The sequence below is a fragment of the Ovis canadensis genome, chromosome 6 (assembly GCF_042477335.2).
Source record: "Ovis canadensis isolate MfBH-ARS-UI-01 breed Bighorn chromosome 6, ARS-UI_OviCan_v2, whole genome shotgun sequence".
Lineage (NCBI taxonomy): Eukaryota > Metazoa > Chordata > Mammalia > Artiodactyla > Bovidae > Ovis > Ovis canadensis.
The window spans coordinates 10890094-10910000 of NC_091250.1; positions in this window are offsets into that span (position 1 = coordinate 10890094).

A 19907-nucleotide genomic window follows, 5' to 3' on the forward strand; every position below is an offset into this window, starting at 1 on the left:
TGGGGCCCACGTGATTTCCGGGTGGGGCCCACGTGATATTCGGGTGGGGCCCACGTGATTTCCGGGTGGGGCCCACGTGATTTCCGGGTGGGGCCCACGTGATTTCCGGGTGGGGCCCACGTGATTTCCGGGTGGGGCCCACGTGATTTCGGGGTGGGCCCCACCTGATTTCCGGGTGGGGCCCACGTGATTTCCGGGTGGGGCCCACGTGATTTCTGGGTGGGGCCCACGTGATTTCCGGGTGGGGCCCACGTGATTTCCGGGTGGGGCCCACGTGATTTCCCCGTGGGGCCCACGTGATTTCCCCGTGGGGCCCACGTGATTTCCGGGTGGGGCCCACGTGATTTCCGGGTGGGGCCCACGTGATTTCCGGGTGGGGCCCACGTGATTTCCGGGTGGGGCCCACGTGATTTCCGGGTGGGGCCCACGTGATTTCCCCGTGGGGCCCACGTGATTTCCGGGTGCGGCCCACGTGATTTCCCCGTGGGGCCCACGTGATTTCCCCGTGGGGCCCACGTGATTTCCCCGTGGGGCCCACGTGATTTCCGGGTGGGGCCCACGTGATTTCCCCGTGAGGCCCACGTGATTTCCCCGTGGGGCCCACGTGATTTCCAGGTGGGGCCCACGTGATTTCCGGGTGGGGCCCACGTGATTTCCGGGTGGGGCCCACGTGATTTCCGGCTGTGGCCCACGTGATTTCCGGGTGGGGCCCACGTGATTTCCGGGTGGGGCCCACGTGATTTCCGGGTGGGGCCCACGTGATTTCCGGGTGGGGCCCACGTGATTTCCCCGTGGGGCCCAAGTGATTTCCGGGTGGGGCCCACGTGATTTCCGGGTGGGGCCCACGTGATTTCCGGGTGGGGCCCACGTGATTTCCGGGTGGGGCCCACGTGATTTCCGGGTGGGGCCCACGTGATTTCCGGGTGGGGCCCACGTGATTTCCGGCTGGGGCCCACGTGATTTCCGGGTGGGGCCCACGTGATTTCCGGGTGGGGCCCACGTGATTTCCCCGTGGAGCCCACGTGATTTCCGGGTGGGGCCCACGTGATTTCCGGCTGGGGCCCACGTGATTTCCGGGTGGGGCCCACGTGATTTCCGGGTGGGGCCCACGTGTTTTCCGGGTGGGGCCCACGTGATTTCCGGGTGGGGCCCACGTGATTTCCGGTTGGGGCCCACGTGATTTCCGGGTGGGGCCCACGTGATTTCCCCGTGGGGCCCACGTGATTTCCGGCTGGGGCCCACGTGATTTCCGGATGGGGCCCACGTGATTTCCGGGTGGGGCCCACGTGATTTCCCCGTGGGGCCCACGTGATTTCCGGCTGGTGCCCACGTGATTTCCGGGTGGGGCCCACGTGATTTCCGGGTGGGGCCCACGTGATTTCCCCGTGGGGCCCACGTGATTTCCCCGTGGGGCCCACGTGATTTCCGGCTGGGGCCCACGTGATTTCCGGCTGGGGCCCACGTGATTTCCGGGTGGGGCCCACGTGATTTCCGGGTGGGGCCCACGTGATTTCCGGGTGGGGCCCACGTGATTTCCGGGTGGGGCCCACGTGATTTCCGGGTGGGGCCCACGTGATTTCCGGGTGGGGCCCACGTGATTTCCGGGTGGGGCCCACGAGATTTCCGGGTGGGGCCCACGAGATTTCCCCATGGGGCCCACGTGATTTCCGGGTGGGGCCCACGTGATTTCCGGGTGGGGCCCACGTGATTTCCGGGTGGGCCCCACGTGATTTCCGGGTGGGGCCCACGTGATTTCCGGGTGGGGCCCACGTGATTTCCGGGTGGGGCCCACGTGATTTCCGGGTGGGGCCCACGTGATTTCCGGGTGGGGCCCACGTGATTTCCGGGTGGGGCCCACGTGATTTCCGGGTGGGGCCCACCTGATTTCCGGGTGGGGCCCACGTGATTTCCGGGTGGGGCCCAGGTGATTTCCGGGTGGGGCCCACTTGATTTCCGGGTGGGCCCCACGTGATTTCCGTTTGGGGCCCACGTGATTTCCGGGTGGGGCCCACGTGATTTCCGGGTGGGCCCCACGTGATTTCCGGGTGGGGCCCACGTGATTTCCGGGTGGGGCCCACGTGATTTCCGGGTGGGGCCCACGTGATTTCCGGGTGGGGCCCACGTGATTTCCGGGTGGGGCCCACGTGATTTCCCCGTGGGGCCCACGTGATTTCCGGGTGGGGCCCACGTGATTTCCGGGTGGGGCCCACGTGATTTCCGGGTGGGGCCCACGTGATTTCCGGGTGGGGCCCACGTGATTTCCCCGTGGGGCCCACGTGATTTCCGGGTGGGGCCCACGTGATTTCCGGGTGGGGCCCACGTGATTTCCGGGTGGGGCCCACGTGATTTCCCCGTGGGGCCCACGTGATTTCCCCGTGGGGCCCACGTGATTTCCGGGTGGGGCCCACGTGATTTCCGGGTGGGGCCCACGTGATTTCCGGGTGGGGCCCACGTGATTTCCGGGTGGGGCCCACGTGATTTCCGGGTGGGGCCCACGTGATTTCCGGGTGGGGCCCACGTGATTTCCGGGTGGGGCCCACGTGATTTCCGGGTGGGGCCCACGTGATTTCCCCGTGGGGCCCACGTGATTTCCGGGTGGGGCCCACGTGATTTCCGGCTGGGGCCCACGTGATTTCCGGGTGGGGCCCACGTGATTTCCCCGTGGGGCCCACGTGATTTCCGGGTGGGGCCCACGTGATTTCCCCGTGGGGCCCACGTGATTTCCGGGTGGGGCCCACGTGATTTCCGGGTGGGGCCCACGTGATTTCCGGGTGGGGCCCACGTGATTTCCGGGTGGGGCCCACGTGATTTCCCCGTGGGGCCCACGTGATTTCCGGGTGGGTCCCACGGGATTTCCGGGTGGGGCCCACGTGATTTCCGGGTGGGGCCCACGTGATTTCCGGGTGGGGCCCACGTGATTTCCCCGTGGGGCCCACGTGATTTCCGGGTGGGGCCCACATGATTTCCCCGTGGGGGCCACGTGATTTCCGGGTGGGGCCCACGTGATTTCCGGGTGGGGCCCACGTGATTTCCGGGTGGGGCCCACGTGATTTCCGGGTGGGGCCCACGTGATTTCCGGGTGGGGCCCACGTGATTTCCGGGTGGGGCCCACGTGATTTCCGGGTGGGGCCCACGTGTTTTCCGGGTGGGGCCCACGTGATTTCCGGGTGGCGCCCACGTGATTTCCGGGTGGGCCCCACGTGATTTCCGGGTGGGGCCCACGTGATTTCCGGGTGGGGCCCACGTGATTTCCGGGTGGGGCCCACGTGATTTCCGGGTGGGGCCCACGTGATTTCCGGGTGGGGCCCACGTGATTTCCGGGTGGGGCCCACGTGATTTCCCCGTGGGGCCCACGTGATTTCCGGGTGGGGCCCACGTGATTTCCGGGTGGGGCCCACGTGATTTCCGGGTGGGGCCCACGTGATTTCCGGGTGGGGCCCACGTGATTTCCGGGTGGGGCCCACGTGATTTCCGGCTGGGGCCCACGTGATTTCCGGCTGGGGCCCACGTGATTTCCGGGTGGGGCCCACATGATTTCCGGGTGAGGCCCACGTGATTTCCGGGTGGGGCCCACGAGATTTCCTCGTGGGGCCCACGTGATTTCCGGGTGGGGCCCACGTGATTTCCGGGTGGGGCCCACGTGATTTCCGGGTGGGGCCCACGTGATTTCCGGGTGGAGCCCACGTGATATTCGGGTGGGGCCCACGTGATTTCCGGGTGGGGCCCACGTGATTTCCGGGTGGGGCCCACGTGATTTCCGGGTGGGGCCCACGTGATTTCCGGGTGGGGCCCACGTGATTTCGGGGTGGGCCCCACGTGATTTCCGGGTGGGGCCCACGTGATTTCCGGGTGGGGCCCACGTGATTTCTGGGTGGGGCCCACGTGATTTCCGGGTGGGGCCCACGTGATTTCCGGGTGGGGCCCACGTGATTTCCCCGTGGGGCCCACGTGATTTCCCCGTGGGGCCCACGTGATTTCCGGGTGGGGCCCACGTGATTTCCCCGTGGGGCCCACGTGATTTCCGGCTGGTGCCCACGTGATTTCCGGGTGGGGCCCACGTGATTTCCGGGTGGGGCCCACGTGATTTCCCCGTGGGGCCCACGTGATTTCCCCGTGGGGCCCACGTGATTTCCGGCTGGGGCCCACGTGATTTCCGGCTGGGGCCCACGTGATTTCCGGGTGGGGCCCACGTGATTTCCGGGTGGGGCCCACGTGATTTCCGGGTGGGGCCCACGTGATTTCCCCGTGGGGCCCACGTGATTTCCCCGTGGGGCCCACGTGATTTCCGGCTGGGGCCCACGTGATTTCCGGGTGGGGCCCACGTGATTTCCGGGTGGGGCCCACGTGATTTCCGGGTGGGCCCCACGTGATTTCCGGGTGGGGCCCACGTGATTTCCGGGTGGGGCCCACGTGATTTCCGGGTGGGGCCCACGTGATTTCCCCGTGGGGCCCACGTGATTTCCGGGTGGGGCCCACGTGATTTCCGGCTGGGGCCCACGTGATTTCCGGGTGGAGCCCACGTGATATTCGGGTGGGGCCCACGTGATTTCCGGGTGGGGCCCACGTGATTTCCGGGTGGGGCCCACGTGATTTCCGGGTGGGGCCCACGTGATTTCCGGGTGGGGCCCACGTGATTTCGGGGTGGGCCCCACGTGATTTCCGGGTGGGGCCCACGTGATTTCCGGGTGGGGCCCACGTGATTTCTGGGTGGGGCCCACGTGATTTCCGGGTGGGGCCCACGTGATTTCCGGGTGGGGCCCACGTGATTTCCCCGTGGGGCCCACGTGATTTCCCCGTGGGGCCCACGTGATTTCCGGGTGGGGCCCACGTGATTTCCGGGTGGGGCCCACGTGATTTCCGGGTGGGGCCCACGTGATTTCCGGGTGGGGCCCACGTGATTTCCGGGTGGGGCCCACGTGATTTCCCCGTGGGGCCCACGTGATTTCCGGGTGCGGCCCACGTGATTTCCGGGTGGGGCCCACGTGATTTCCCCGTGGGGCCCACGTGATTTCCCCGTGGGGCCCACGTGATTTCCGGGTGGGGCCCACGTGATTTCCCCGTGAGGCCCACGTGATTTCCCCGTGGGGCCCACGTGATTTCCAGGTGGGGCCCACGTGATTTCCGGGTGGGGCCCACGTGATTTCCGGGTGGGGCCCACGTGATTTCCGGGTGGGGCCCACGTGATTTCCGGGTGGGGCCCACGTGATTTCCGGGTGGGGCCCACGTGATTTCCCCGTGGGGCCCACGTGATTTCCGGGTGGGGCCCACATGATTTCCCCGTGGGGGCCACGTGATTTCCGTGTGGGGCCCACGTGATTTCCGGGTGGGGCCCACGTGATTTCCGGGTGGGGCCCACGTGATTTCCGGGTGGGGCCCACGTGATTTCCGGGTGGGGCCCACGTGATTTCCGGGTGGGGCCCACGTGATTTCCGGGTGGGGCCCACGTGATTTCCGGGTGGGGCCCACGTGATTTCCGGGTGGGGCCCACGTGATTTCCGGGTGGGGCCCACGTGATTTCCGGGTGGGGCCCACGTGATTTCCGGGTGGGGCCCACGTGATTTCCCCGTGGGGCCCACGTGATTTCCGGGTGGGGCCCACGTGATTTCCGGGTGGGGCCCACGTGATTTCCGGGTGGGGCCCACATGATTTCCCCGTGGGGGCCACGTGATTTCCGTGTGGGGCCCACGTGATTTCCGGGTGGGGCCCACGTGATTCCCGGGTGGGGCCCACGTGATTTCCGGGTGGGGCCCACGTGATTTCCCCGTGGGGCCCACGTGATTTCCGGGTGGGGCCCACATGATTTCCCCGTGGGGGCCACGTGATTTCCGTGTGGGGCCCACGTGATTTCCGGGTGGGGCCCACGTGATTTCCGGGTGGGGCCCACGTGATTTCCGGGTGGGGCCCACGTGATTTCCGGGTGGGGCCCACGTGATTTCCGGGTGGGGCCCACGTGATTTCCGGGTGGGGCCCACGTGATTTCCGGGTGGGGCCCACGTGTTTTCCGGGTGGGGCCCACGTGATTTCCGGGTGGCGCCCACGTGATTTCCGGGTGGGGCCCACGTGATTTCCGGGTGGGGCCCACGTGATTTCCGGGTGGGGCCCACGTGATTTCCGGGTGGGGCCCACGTGATTTCCGGGTGGGGCCCACGTGATTTCCGGGTGGGGCCCACGTGATTTCCCCGTGGGGCCCACGTGATTTCCGGGTGGGGCCCACGTGATTTCCGGGTGGGGCCCACGTGATTTCCGGGTGGGGCCCACGTGATTTCCGGGTGGGGCCCACGTGATTTCCGGCTGGGGCCCACGTGATTTCCGGGTGGGGCCCACGTGATTTCCGGGTGGGGCCCACGTGATTTCCGGGTGGGGCCCACGTGATTTCCGGGTTGGGCCCACGAGATTTCCTCGTGGGGCCCACGTGATTTCCGGGTGGGGCCCACGTGATTTCCGGGTGGGGCCCAAGTGATTTCCGGGTGGGGCCCACGTGATTTCCGGGTGGGGCCCACGTGATATTTGGGTGGGGCCCACGTGATTTCCGGGTGGGGCCCACGTGATTTCCGGGTGGGGCCCACGTGATTTCCGGGTGGGGCCCACGTGATTTCCGGGTGGGGCCCACGTGATTTCCGGGTGGGGCCCACGTGATTTCTGGGTGGGGCCCACGTGATTTCCGGGTGGGGCCCACGTGATTTCCGGGTGGGGCCCACGTGATTTCCCCGTGGGGCCCACGTGATTTCCCCGTGGGGCCCACGTGATTTCCGGGTGGGGCCCACGTGATTTCCGGGTGGGGCCCACGTGATTTCCGGGTGGGGCCCACGTGATTTCCGGGTGGGGCCCACGTGATTTCCGGGTGGGGCCCACGTGATTTCCCCGTGGGGCCCACGTGATTTCCGGGTGCGGCCCACGTGATTTCCCCGTGGGGCCCACGTGATTTCCCCGTGGGGCCCACGTGATTTCCCCGTGGGGCCCACGTGATTTCCGGGTGGGGCCCACGTGATTTCCCCGTGAGGCCCACGTGATTTCCCCGTGGGGCCCACGTGATTTCCAGGTGGGGCCCACGTGATTTCCGGGTGGGGCCCACGTGATTTCCGGCTGTGGCCCACGTGATTTCCGGGTGGGGCCCACGTGATTTCCGGGTGGGGCCCACGTGATTTCCCCGTGGGGCCCACGTGATTTCCGGGTGGGGCCCACGTGATTTCCGGGTGGGGCCCACGTGATTTCCGGGTGGGGCCCACGTGATTTCCGGGTGGGGCCCACGTGATTTCCGGGTGGGGCCCACGTGATTTCCGGGTGGGGCCCACGTGATTTCCGGGTGGGGCCCACGTGATTTCCGGGTGGGGCCCACGTGATTTCCGGGTGGGGCCCACGTGTTTTCCGGGTGGGGCCCACGTGATTTCCGGGTGGGGCCCACGTGATTTCCGGGTGGCGCCCACGTGATTTCCGGGTGGGCCCCACGTGATTTCCAGGTGGGGCCCACGTGATTTCCGGGTGGGGCCCACGTGATTTCCGGGTGGGGCCCACGTGATTTCCGGGTGGGGCCCACGTGATTTCCGGGTGGGGCCCACGTGATTTCCGGGTGGGGCCCACGTGATTTCCCCGTGGGGCCCACGTGATTTCCGGCTGGGGCCCACGTGATTTCCGGCTGGGGCCCACGTGATTTCCGGGTGGGGCCCACGTGATTTCCCCGTGGGGCCCACGTGATTTCCGGGTGGGGCCCACGTGATTTCCCCGTGGGGCCCACGTGATTTCCGGGTGGGGCCCACGTGATTTCCGGGTGGGGCCCACGTGATTTCCGGGTGGGGCCCACGTGATTTCCGGGTGGGGCCCACGTGATTTCCGGGTGGGGCCCACGTGATTTCCGGGTGGGCCCCACCTGATTTCCGGGTTGGGCCCACGTGATTTCCGGGTGGCGCCCACGTGATTTCCGGGTGGGGCCCACGTGATTTCCCCGTGGGGCCCACGTGATTTCCCCGTGGGGACCACGTGATTTCCGGGTGGGGCCCACGTGATTTCCGGGTGGGGCCCACGTGATTTCCGGGTGGGGCCCACGTGATTTCCGGGTGGGGCCCACGTGATTTCCGGTTGGGGCCCACGTGATTTCCGGGTGGGCCCCACGTGATTTCCGTGTGGGGCCCACGTGATTTCCGGGTGGGGCCCACGTGATTTCCGGGTGGGGCCCACGTGATTTCCGGGTGGGACCCACGTGATTTCCGGGTGGGCCCCACGTGATTTCCGGGTGGGGCCCACGTGATTTCCGGGTGGGCCCCACGTGATTTCCGGGTGGGGCCCACGTGATTTCCGGGTGGGGCCCACGTGATTTCCGGGTGGGCCCCACGTGATTTCCGGGTGGGGCCCACGTGATTTCCGGGTGGGGCCCACGTGATTTCCCCGTGGGGCCCACGTGATTTCCGGGTGGGGCCCACGTGATTTCCGGGTGGGGCCCACGTGATTTCCGGGTGGGGCCCACGTGATTTCCGGCTGGGGCCCACGTGATTTCCGGGTGGGGCCCACGTGATTTCCGGGTGGGGCCCACGTGATTTCCGGGTGGGGCCCACGTGATTTCCGGGTGGGGCCCACGTGATTTCCGGGTGGGGCCCACGTGATTTCCGGGTGGGGCCCACGTGATTTCCCCGTGGGGCCCACGTGATTTCCGGCTGGGGCCCACGTGATTTCCGGCTGGGGCCCACGTGATTTCCGGGTGGGGCCCACGTGATTTCCCCGTGGGGCCCACGTGATTTCCGGGTGGGGCCCACGTGATTTCCCCGTGGGGCCCACGTGATTTCCGGGTGGGGCCCACGTGATTTCCGTGTGGGGCCCACGTGATTTCCGGGTGGGGCCCACGTGATTTCCGTGTGGGGCCCACGTGATTTCCGGGTGGGGCCCACGTGATTTCCGGGTGGGCCCCACGTGATTTCCGGGTGGGGCCCACGTGATTTCCGGGTGGGGCCCACGTGATTTCCGGGTGGGGCCCACGTGATTTCCGGGTGGGGCCCACGTGATTTCCGGGTGGGGCCCACGTGATTTCCGGGTGGGGCCCACGTGATTTCCGGGTGGGGCCCACGTGATTTCCGGGTGGGGCCCACGTGATTTCCGGGTGGGGCCCACGTGATTTCCGGGTGGGGCCCACGTGATTTCCGGGTTGGCCCCACGTGATTTCCGGGTGGGGCCCACGTGATTTCCGGGTGGGGCCCACGTGATTTCCGTGTGGGGCCCACGTGATTTCCGGGTGGGACCCACGTGATTTCCGGGTGGGCCCACGTGATTTCCGGGTGGGGCCCACGTGATTTCCGGGTGGGGCCCACGTGATTTCCGGGTGGGGCCCACGTGATTTCCGGGTGGGGCCCACGTGATTTCCGGGTGGGGCCCACGTGATTTCCGGGTGGGGCCCACGTGATTTCCGGGTGGGGCCCACGTGTTTTCCGGGTGGGGCCCACGTGATTTCCGGGTGGGGCCCACGTGATTTCCGGGTGGCGCCCACGTGATTTCCGGGTGGGCCCCACGTGATTTCCGGGTGGGGCCCACGTGATTTCCGGGTGGGGCCCACGTGATTTCCGGGTGGGGCCCACGTGATTTCCGGGTGGGGCCCACGTGATTTCCGGGTGGGGCCCACGTGATTTCCGGGTGGGGCCCACGTGATTTCCCCGTGGGGCCCACGTGATTTCCGGCTGGGGCCCACGTGATTTCCGGGTGGGGCCCACGTGATTTCCGGGTGGGGCCCACGTGATTTCCGCGTGGGGCCCACGTGATTTCCGGTTGGGGCCCACGTGATTTCCCCGTGGGGCCCACGTGATTTCCGGGTGGGGCCCACGTGATTTCCGGGTGGGGCCCACGTGATTTCCGGGTGGGGCCCACGTGATTTCCGGGTGGGCCCCACGTGATTTCCGGGTGGGGCCCACGTGATTTCCGGGTGGGGCCCACGTGATTTCCGGGTGGGGCCCACGTGATTTCCGGGTGGGGCCCACGTGATTTCCGGGTGGGGCCCACGTGATTTCCGGGTGGGGCCCACGTGATTTCCGGGTGGGGCCCACGTGATTTCCGGGTGGGGCCCACGTGATTTCCCCGTGGGGCCCACGTGATTTCCGGCTGGGGCCCACGTGATTTCCGGGTGGGGCCCACGTGATTTCCGGGTGGGGCCCACGTGATTTCCGCGTGGGGCCCACGTGATTTCCGGTTGGGGCCCACGTGATTTCCCCGTGGGGCCCACGTGATTTCCGGGTGGGGCCCACGTGATTTCCGGGTGGGGCCCACGTGATTTCCGGGTGGGGCCCACGTGATTTCCGGGTGGGCCCCACGTGATTTCCGGGTGGGGCCCACGTGATTTCCGGGTGGGGCCCACGTGATTTCCGGGTGGGGCCCACGTGATTTCCGGGTGGGGCCCACGTGATTTCCGGGTGGGGCCCACGTGATTTCCGGGTGGGGCCCACGTGATTTCCCCGTGGGGCCCACGTGATTTCCCCGTGGGGCCCACGTGATTTCCGGGTGGGGCCCACGTGATTTCCGGGTGGGGCCCACGTGATTTCCGGGTGGGGCCCACGTGATTTCCGGCTGTGGCCCACGTGATTTCCGGGTGGGGCCCACGTGATTTCCGGGTGGGGCCCACGTGATTTCCCCGTGGGGCCCACGTGATTTCCGGGTGGGGCCCACATGATTTCCCCGTGGGGCCCACGTGATTTCCGGGTGGGGCCCACGTGATTTCCGGGTGGGGCCCACGTGATTTCCGGGTGGGGCCCACGTGATTTCCGGGTGGGGCCCACGTGATTTCCGGGTGGGGCCCACGTGATTTCCGGGTGGGGCCCACGTGATTTCCGGGTGGGGCCCACGTGATTTCCGGGTGGGGCCCACGTGATTTCCGGGTGGGGCCCACGTGATTTCCCCGTGGGGCCCACGTGATTTCCGGCTGGGGCCCACGTGATTTCCGGGTGGGGCCCACGTGATTTCCGGGTGGGGCCCACGTGATTTCCGCGTGGGGCCTACGTGATTTCCGGTTGGGGCCCACGTGATTTCCCCGTGGGGCCCACGTGATTTCCGGGTGGGGCCCACGTGATTTCCGGGTGGGGCCCACGTGATTTCCGGGTGGGGCCCACGTGATTTCCGCGTGGGGCCCACGTGATTTCCGGGTGGGGCCCACGTGATTTCCCCGTGGGGCCCACGTGATTTCCGGCTGGGGCCCACGTGATTTCCGGGTGGGGCCCACGTGATTTCCGGGTGGGGCCCACGTGATTTCCCCGTGGGGCCCACGTGATTTCCGGGTGGGGCCCACGTGATTTCCGGGTGGGGCCCACGTGATTTCCGGGTGGGGCCCACGTGATTTCCGGCTGGGGCCCACGTGATTTCCGGGTGGGGCCCACGTGATTTCCGGGTGGGGCCCACGTGATTTCCGGGTGGGGCCCACGTGATTTCCGGCTGGGGCCCACGTGATTTCCGGCTGGGGCCCACGTGATTTCCGGGTGGGGCCCACGTGATTTCCCCGTGGGGCCCACGTGATTTCCGGCTGGGGCCCACGTGATTTCCGGCTGGGGCCCACGTGATTTCCGGGTGGGGCCCACGTGATTTCCCCGTGGGGCCCACGTGATTTCCGGGTGGGGCCCACGTGATTTCCCCGTGGGGCCCACGTGATTTCCGGGTGGGGCCCACGTGATTTCCGTGTGGGGCCCACGTGATTTCCGTGTGGGGCCCACGTGATTTCCGGGTGGGGCCCACGTGATTTCCGGGTGGGCCCCACGTGATTTCCGGGTGGGGCCCACGTGATTTCCGGGTGGGGCCCACGTGATTTCCGGGTGGGGCCCACGTGATTTCCGGGTGGGGCCCACGTGATTTCCGGGTGGGGCCCACGTGATTTCCGGGTGGGGCCCACGTGATTTCCGGGTGGGGCCCACGTGATTTCCGGGTTGGCCCCACGTGATTTCCGGGTGGGGCCCACGTGATTTCCGGGTGGGGCCCACGTGATTTCCGTGTGGGGCCCACGTGATTATCGGGTGGGACCCACGTGATTTCCGGGTGTGCCCCACGTGATTTCCGGGTGGGGCCCACGTGATTTCCGGGTGGGCCCCACGTGATTTCCGGGTGGGGCCCACGTGATTTCCGGGTGGGGCCCACGTGATTTCCGGGTGGGGCCCACGTGATTTCCGGGTGGGGCCCACGAGATTTCCTGGTGGGGCCCACGTGATTTCCGGGTGGGCCCCACGTGATATCCGGGTGGGGCCCACGTGATTTCCGGGTGGGGCCCACGTGATTTCCGGGTGGGGCCCACGTGATTTCCGGGTGGGCCCCACGTGATTTCCTGGTGGGGCCCACGTGATTTCCGGGTGGGGCCCACGTGATTTCCGGGTGGGGCCCACGTGATTTCCGGGTGGGGCCCACGTGATTTCCGGGTGGGGCCCACGTGATTTCCCCGTGGGGCCCACGTGATTTCCGGGTGGGGCCCACGTGATTTCCCCGTGGGGCCCACGTGATTTCCGGGTGGGGCCCACGTGATTTCCGGGTGGGGCCCACGTGATTTCCGGGTGGGGCCCACGTGATTTCCGGGTGGGGCCCACGTGATTTCCGGGTGGGGCCCACGTGATTTCCGGGTGGGGCCCAGGTGATTTCCCCGTGGGGCCCACGTGATTTCCGGGTGGGGCCCACGTGATTTCCGGGTGGGGCCCACGTGATTTCCGGGTGGGGCCCACGTAATTTCCCCGTGGGCCCCACGGGATTTCCGGGTGGGGCCCACGTGATTTCCGGGTGGGGCCCACGTGATTTCCGGGTGGGGCCCACGTGATTTCCGGGTGGGGCCCACGTGATTTCCGGGTGGGGCCCACGTGATTTCCGGGTGGGCCCCACCTGATTTCCGGGTGGGGCCCACGTGATTTCCGGGTGGGACCCACGTGATTTCCGGGTGGGCCCCACGTGATTTCCGGGTTGGGCCCACGTGATTTCCGGGTGGGGCCCACGTGATTTCCGGGTGGGCCCCACGTGATTTCCGGGTGGGGCCCACGTGATTTCCGGGTGGGGCCCACGTGATTTCCCCGTGGGGCCCACGTGATTTCCGGGTGGGGCCCACGTGATTTCCGGGTGGGGCCCACGTGATTTCCGGCTGGGGCCCACGTGATTTCCGGGTGGGGCCCACGTGATTTCCGGGTGGGGCCCACGTGATTTCCGGGTGGGGCCCACGTGATTTCCGGGTGGGGCCCACGTGATTTCCGGGTGGGGCCCACGTGATTTCCCCGTGGGGCCCACGTGATTTCCGGCTGGGGCCCACGTGATTTCCGGCTGGGGCCCACGTGATTTCCGGGTGGGGCCCACGTGATTTCCCCGTGGGGCCCACGTGATTTCCGGGTGGGGCCCACGTGATTTCCCCGTGGGGCCCACGTGATTTCCGGGTGGGGCCCACGTGATTTCCGTGTGGGGCCCACGTGATTTCCGGGTGGGACCCACGTGATTTCCGTGTGGGGCCCACGTGATTTCCGGGTGGGGCCCACGTGATTTCCGGGTGGGCCCCACGTGATTTCCGGGTGGGGCCCACGTGATTTCCGGGTGGGGCCCACGTGATTTCCGGGTGGGGCCCACGTGATTTCCGGGTGGGGCCCACGTGATTTCCGGGTGGGGCCCACGTGATTTCCGGGTGGGGCCCACGTGATTTCCGGGTGGGGCCCACGTGATTTCCGGGTGGGGCCCACGTGATTTCCGGGTGGGGCCCACGTGATTTCCGGGTGGGGCCCACGTGATTTCCCCGTGGGGCCCACGTGATTTCCCCGTGGGGCCCACGTGATTTCCGGGTGGGGCCCACGTGATTTCCGGGTGGGGCCCACGTGATTTCCGGGTGGGGCCCACGTGATTTCCCCGTGGGGCCCACGTGATTTCCGGGTGGGGCCCACGTGATTTCCCCGTGGGGCCCACGTGATTTCCCCGTGGGGCCCACGTGATTTCCGGGTGGGGCCCACGTGATTTCCGGGTGGGGCCCACGTGATTTCCGGGTGGGGCCCACGTGATTTCCGGGTGGGGCCCACGTGATTTCCGGGTGGGGCCCACGTGATTTCCCCGTGGGGCCCACGTGATTTCCGGGTGGGGCCCACGTGATTTCCGGGTGGGGCCCACGTGATTTCCGGGTGGGGCCCACGTAATTTCCCCGTGGGGCCCACGGGATTTCCGGGTGGGGCCCACGTGATTTCCGGGTGGGGCCCACGTGATTTCCGGGTGGGGCCCACGTGATTTCCGGGTGGGGCCCACGTGATTTCCGGGTGGGGCCCACGTGATTTCCGGGTGGGGCCCACGTGATTTCCGGGTGGGGCCCACGTGATTCCCGGGTGGGGCCCACGTGATTTCCGGGTTGGCCCCACGTGATTTCCGGGTGGGGCCCACGTGATTTCCGGGTGGGGCCCACGTGATTTCCGTGTGGGGCCCAGGTGATTTCCGGGTGGGACCCACGTGATTTCCGGGTGGGCCCCACGTGATTTCCGGGTGGGGCCCACGTGATTTCCGGGTGGGCCCCACGTGATTTCCGGGTGGGGCCCACGTGATTTCCGGGTGGGGCCCACGTGATTTCCGGGTGGGGCCCACGTGATTTCCGGGTGGGGCCCACGTGATTTCCGGGTGGGGCCCACGTGATTTCCGGGTGGGGCCCACGTGATTTCCGGGTGGGCCCCACGTGATTTCCGGGTGGGGCCCACGTGATTTCCGGGTGGGGCCCACGTGATTTCCGGGTGGGGCCCACGTGATTTCCGGGTGGGCCCCACGTGATTTCCTGGTGGGGCCCACGTGATTTCCGGGTGGGGCCCACGTGATTTCCGGGTGGGGCCCACGTGATTTCCGGGTGGGGCCCACGTGATTTCCGGGTGGGGCCCACGTGATTTCCGGGTGGGGCCCACGTGATTTCCCCGTGGGGCCCACGTGATTTCCGGGTGGGGCCCACGTGATTTCCCCGTGGGGCCCACGTGATTTCCCCGTGGGGCCCACGTGATTTCCGGGTGGGGCCCACGTGATTTCCGGGTGGGGCCCACGTGATTTCCGGGTGGGGCCCACGTGATTTCCGGGTGGGGCCCACGTGATTTCCGGGTGGGGCCCAGGTGATTTCCCCGTGGGGCCCACGTGATTTCCGGGTGGGGCCCACGTGATTTCCGGGTGGGGCCCACGTGATTTCCGGGTGGGGCCCACGTGATTTCCGGCTGTGGCCCACGTGATTTCCGGGTGGGGCCCACGTGATTTCCGGGTGGGGCCCACGTGATTTCCCCGTGGGGCCCACGTGATTTCCGGGTGGGGCCCACATGATTTCCCCGTGGGGCCCACGTGATTTCCGGGTGGGGCCCACGTGATTTCCGGGTGGGGCCCACGTGATTTCCGGGTGGGGCCCACGTGATTTCCGGGTGGGGCCCACGTGATTTCCGGGTGGGGCCCACGTGATTTCCGGGTGGGGCCCACGTGATTTCCGGGTGGGGCCCACGTGATTTCCGGGTGGGGCCCACGTGATTTCCGGGTGGGGCCCACGTGATTTCCCCGTGGGGCCCACGTGATTTCCGGCTGGGGCCCACGTGATTTCCGGGTGGGGCCCACGTGATTTCCGGGTGGGGCCCACGTGATTTCCGCGTGGGGCCTACGTGATTTCCGGTTGGGGCCCACGTGATTTCCCCGTGGGGCCCACGTGATTTCCGGGTGGGGCCCACGTGATTTCCGGGTGGGGCCCACGTGATTTCCGGGTGGGGCCCACGTGATTTCCGCGTGGGGCCCACGTGATTTCCGGGTGGGGCCCACGTGATTTCCCCGTGGGGCCCACGTGATTTCCGGCTGGGGCCCACGTGATTTCCGGGTGGGGCCCACGTGATTTCCGGGTGGGGCCCACGTGATTTCCCCGTGGGGCCCACGTGATTTCCGGGTGGGGCCCACGTGATTTCCGGGTGGGGCCCACGTGATTTCCGGGTGGGGCCCACGTGATTTCCGGCTGGGGCCCACGTGATTTCCGGGTGGGGCCCACGTGATTTCCGGGTGGGGCCCACGTGATTTCCGGGTGGGGCCCACGTGATTTCCGGCTGGGGCCCACGTGATTTCCGGCTGGGGCCCACGTGATTTCCGGGTGGGGCCCACGTGATTTCCCCGTGGGGCCCACGTGATTTCCGGCTGGGGCCCACGTGATTTCCGGCTGGGGCCCACGTGATTTCCGGGTGGGGCCCACGTGATTTCCCCGTGGGGCCCACGTGATTTCCGGGTGGGGCCCACGTGATTTCCCCGTGGGGCCCACGTGATTTCCGGGTGGGGCCCACGTGATTTCCGTGTGGGGCCCACGTGATTTCCGTGTGGGGCCCACGTGATTTCCGGGTGGGGCCCACGTGATTTCCGGGTGGGCCCCACGTGATTTCCGGGTGGGGCCCACGTGATTTCCGGGTGGGGCCCACGTGATTTCCGGGTGGGGCCCACGTGATTTCCGGGTGGGGCCCACGTGATTTCCGGGTGGGGCCCACGTGATTTCCGGGTGGGGCCCACGTGATTTCCGGGTGGGGCCCACGTGATTTCCGGGTTGGCCCCACGTGATTTCCGGGTGGGGCCCACGTGATTTCCGGGTGGGGCCCACGTGATTTCCGTGTGGGGCCCACGTGATTTCCGGGTGGGACCCACGTGATTTCCGGGTGTGCCCCACGTGATTTCCGGGTGGGGCCCTCGTGATTTCCGGGTGGGCCCCACGTGATTTCCGGGTGGGGCCCACGTGATTTCCGGGTGGGGCCCACGTGATTTCCGGGTGGGGCCCACGTGATTTCCGGGTGGGGCCCACGAGATTTCCTGGTGGGGCCCACGTGATTTCCGGGTGGGCCCCACGTGATATCCGGGTGGGGCCCACGTGATTTCCGGGTGGGGCCCACGTGATTTCCGGGTGGGGCCCACGTGATTTCCGGGTGGGCCCCACGTGATTTCCTGGTGGGGCCCACGTGATTTCCGGGTGGGGCCCACGTGATTTCCGGGTGGGGCCCACGTGATTTCCGGGTGGGGCCCACGTGATTTCCGGGTGGGGCCCACGTGATTTCCCCGTGGGGCCCACGTGATTTCCGGGTGGGGCCCACGTGATTTCCCCGTGGGGCCCACGTGATTTCCGGGTGGGGCCCACGTGATTTCCGGGTGGGGCCCACGTGATTTCCGGGTGGGGCCCACGTGATTTCCGGGTGGGGCCCACGTGATTTCCGGGTGGGGCCCACGTGATTTCCGGGTGGGGCCCAGGTGATTTCCCCGTGGGGCCCACGTGATTTCCGGGTGGGGCCCACGTGATTTCCGGGTGGGGCCCACGTGATTTCCGGGTGGGGCCCACGTAATTTCCCCGTGGGCCCCACGGGATTTCCGGGTGGGGCCCACGTGATTTCCGGGTGGGGCCCACGTGATTTCCGGGTGGGGCCCACGTGATTTCCGGGTGGGGCCCACGTGATTTCCGGGTGGGGCCCACGTGATTTCCGGGTGGGCCCCACCTGATTTCCGGGTGGGGCCCACGTGATTTCCGGGTGGGACCCACGTGATTTCCGGGTGGGCCCCACGTGATTTCCGGGTGGGGCCCACGTGATTTCCGGGTGGGGCCCACGTGATTTCCGGGTGGGCCCCACGTGATTTCCGGGTGGGGCCCACGTGATTTCCGGGTGGGGCCCACGTGATTTCCCCGTGGGGCCCACGTGATTTCCGGGTGGGGCCCACGTGATTTCCGGGTGGGGCCCACGTGATTTCCGGCTGGGGCCCACGTGATTTCCGGGTGGGGCCCACGTGATTTCCGGGTGGGGCCCACGTGATTTCCGGGTGGGGCCCACGTGATTTCCGGGTGGGGCCCACGTGATTTCCGGGTGGGGCCCACGTGATTTCCCCGTGGGGCCCACGTGATTTCCGGCTGGGGCCCACGTGATTTCCGGCTGGGGCCCACGTGATTTCCGGGTGGGGCCCACGTGATTTCCCCGTGGGGCCCACGTGATTTCCGGGTGGGGCCCACGTGATTTCCCCGTGGGGCCCACGTGATTTCCGGGTGGGGCCCACGTGATTTCCGTGTGGGGCCCACGTGATTTCCGGGTGGGACCCACGTGATTTCCGTGTGAGGCCCACGTGATTTCCGGGTGGGGCCCACGTGATTTCCGGGTGGGCCCCACGTGATTTCCGGGTGGGGCCCACGTGATTTCCGGGTGGGGCCCACGTGATTTCCGGGTGGGGCCCACGTGATTTCCGGGTGGGGCCCACGTGATTTCCGGGTGGGGCCCACGTGATTTCCGGGTGGGGCCCACGTGATTTCCGGGTGGGGCCCACGTGATTTCCGGGTGGGGCCCACGTGATTTCCGGGTGGGGCCCACGTGATTTCCGGGTGGGGCCCACGTGATTTCCCCGTGGGGCCCACGTGATTTCCCCGTGGGGCCCACGTGATTTCCGGGTGGGGCCCACGTGATTTCCGGGTGGGGCCCACGTGATTTCCGGGTGGGGCCCACGTGATTTCCCCGTGGGGCCCACGTGATTTCCGGGTGGGGCCCACGTGATTTCCCCGTGGGGCCCACGTGATTTCCCCGTGGGGCCCACGTGATTTCCGGGTGGGGCCCACGTGATTTCCGGGTGGGGCCCACGTGATTTCCGGGTGGGGCCCACGTGATTTCCGGGTGGGGCCCACGTGATTTCCGGGTGGGGCCCACGTGATTTCCCCGTGGGGCCCACGTGATTTCCGGGTGGGGCCCACGTGATTTCCGGGTGGGGCCCACGTGATTTCCGGGTGGGGCCCACGTAATTTCCCCGTGGGGCCCACGGGATTTCCGGGTGGGGCCCACGTGATTTCCGGGTGGGGCCCACGTGATTTCCGGGTGGGGCCCACGTGATTTCCGGGTGGGGCCCACGTGATTTCCGGGTGGGGCCCACGTGATTTCCGGGTGGGGCCCACGTGATTTCCGGGTGGGGCCCACGTGATTCCCGGGTGGGGCCCACGTGATTTCCGGGTTGGCCCCACGTGATTTCCGGGTGGGGCCCACGTGATTTCCGGGTGGGGCCCACGTGATTTCCGTGTGGGGCCCAGGTGATTTCCGGGTGGGACCCACGTGATTTCCGGGTGGGCCCCACGTGATTTCCGGGTGGGGCCCACGTGATTTCCGGGTGGGCCCCACGTGATTTCCGGGTGGGGCCCACGTGATTTCCGGGTGGGGCCCACGTGATTTCCGGGTGGGGCCCACGTGATTTCCGGGTGGGGCCCACGTGATTTCCGGGTGGGGCCCACGTGATTTCCGGGTGGGGCCCACGTGATTTCCGGGTGGGCCCCACGTGATTTCCGGGTGGGGCCCACGTGATTTCCGGGTGGGGCCCACGTGATTTCCGGGTGGGGCCCACGTGATTTCCGGGTGGGCCCCACGTGATTTCCTGGTGGGGCCCACGTGATTTCCGGGTGGGGCCCACGTGATTTCCGGGTGGGGCCCACGTGATTTCCGGGTGGGGCCCACGTGATTTCCGGGTGGGGCCCACGTGATTTCCGGGTGGGGCCCACGTGATTTCCCCGTGGGGCCCACGTGATTTCCGGGTGGGGCCCACGTGATTTCCCCGTGGGGCCCACGTGATTTCCCCGTGGGGCCCACGTGATTTCCGGGTGGGGCCCACGTGATTTCCGGGTGGGGCCCACGTGATTTCCGGGTGGGGCCCACGTGATTTCCGGGTGGGGCCCACGTGATTTCCGGGTGGGGCCCAGGTGATTTCCCCGTGGGGCCCACGTGATTTCCGGGTGGGGCCCACGTGATTTCCGGGTGGGGCCCACGTGATTTCCGGGTGGGGCCCACGTAATTTCCCCGTGGGGCCCACGGGATTTCCGGGTGGGGCCCACGTGATTTCCGGGTGGGGCCCACGTGATTTCCGGGTGGGGCCCACGTGATTTCCGGGTGGGGCCCACGTGATTTCCGGGTGGGCCCCACCTGATTTCCGGGTGGGGCCCACGTGATTTCCGGGTGGGGCCCACGTGATTTCCG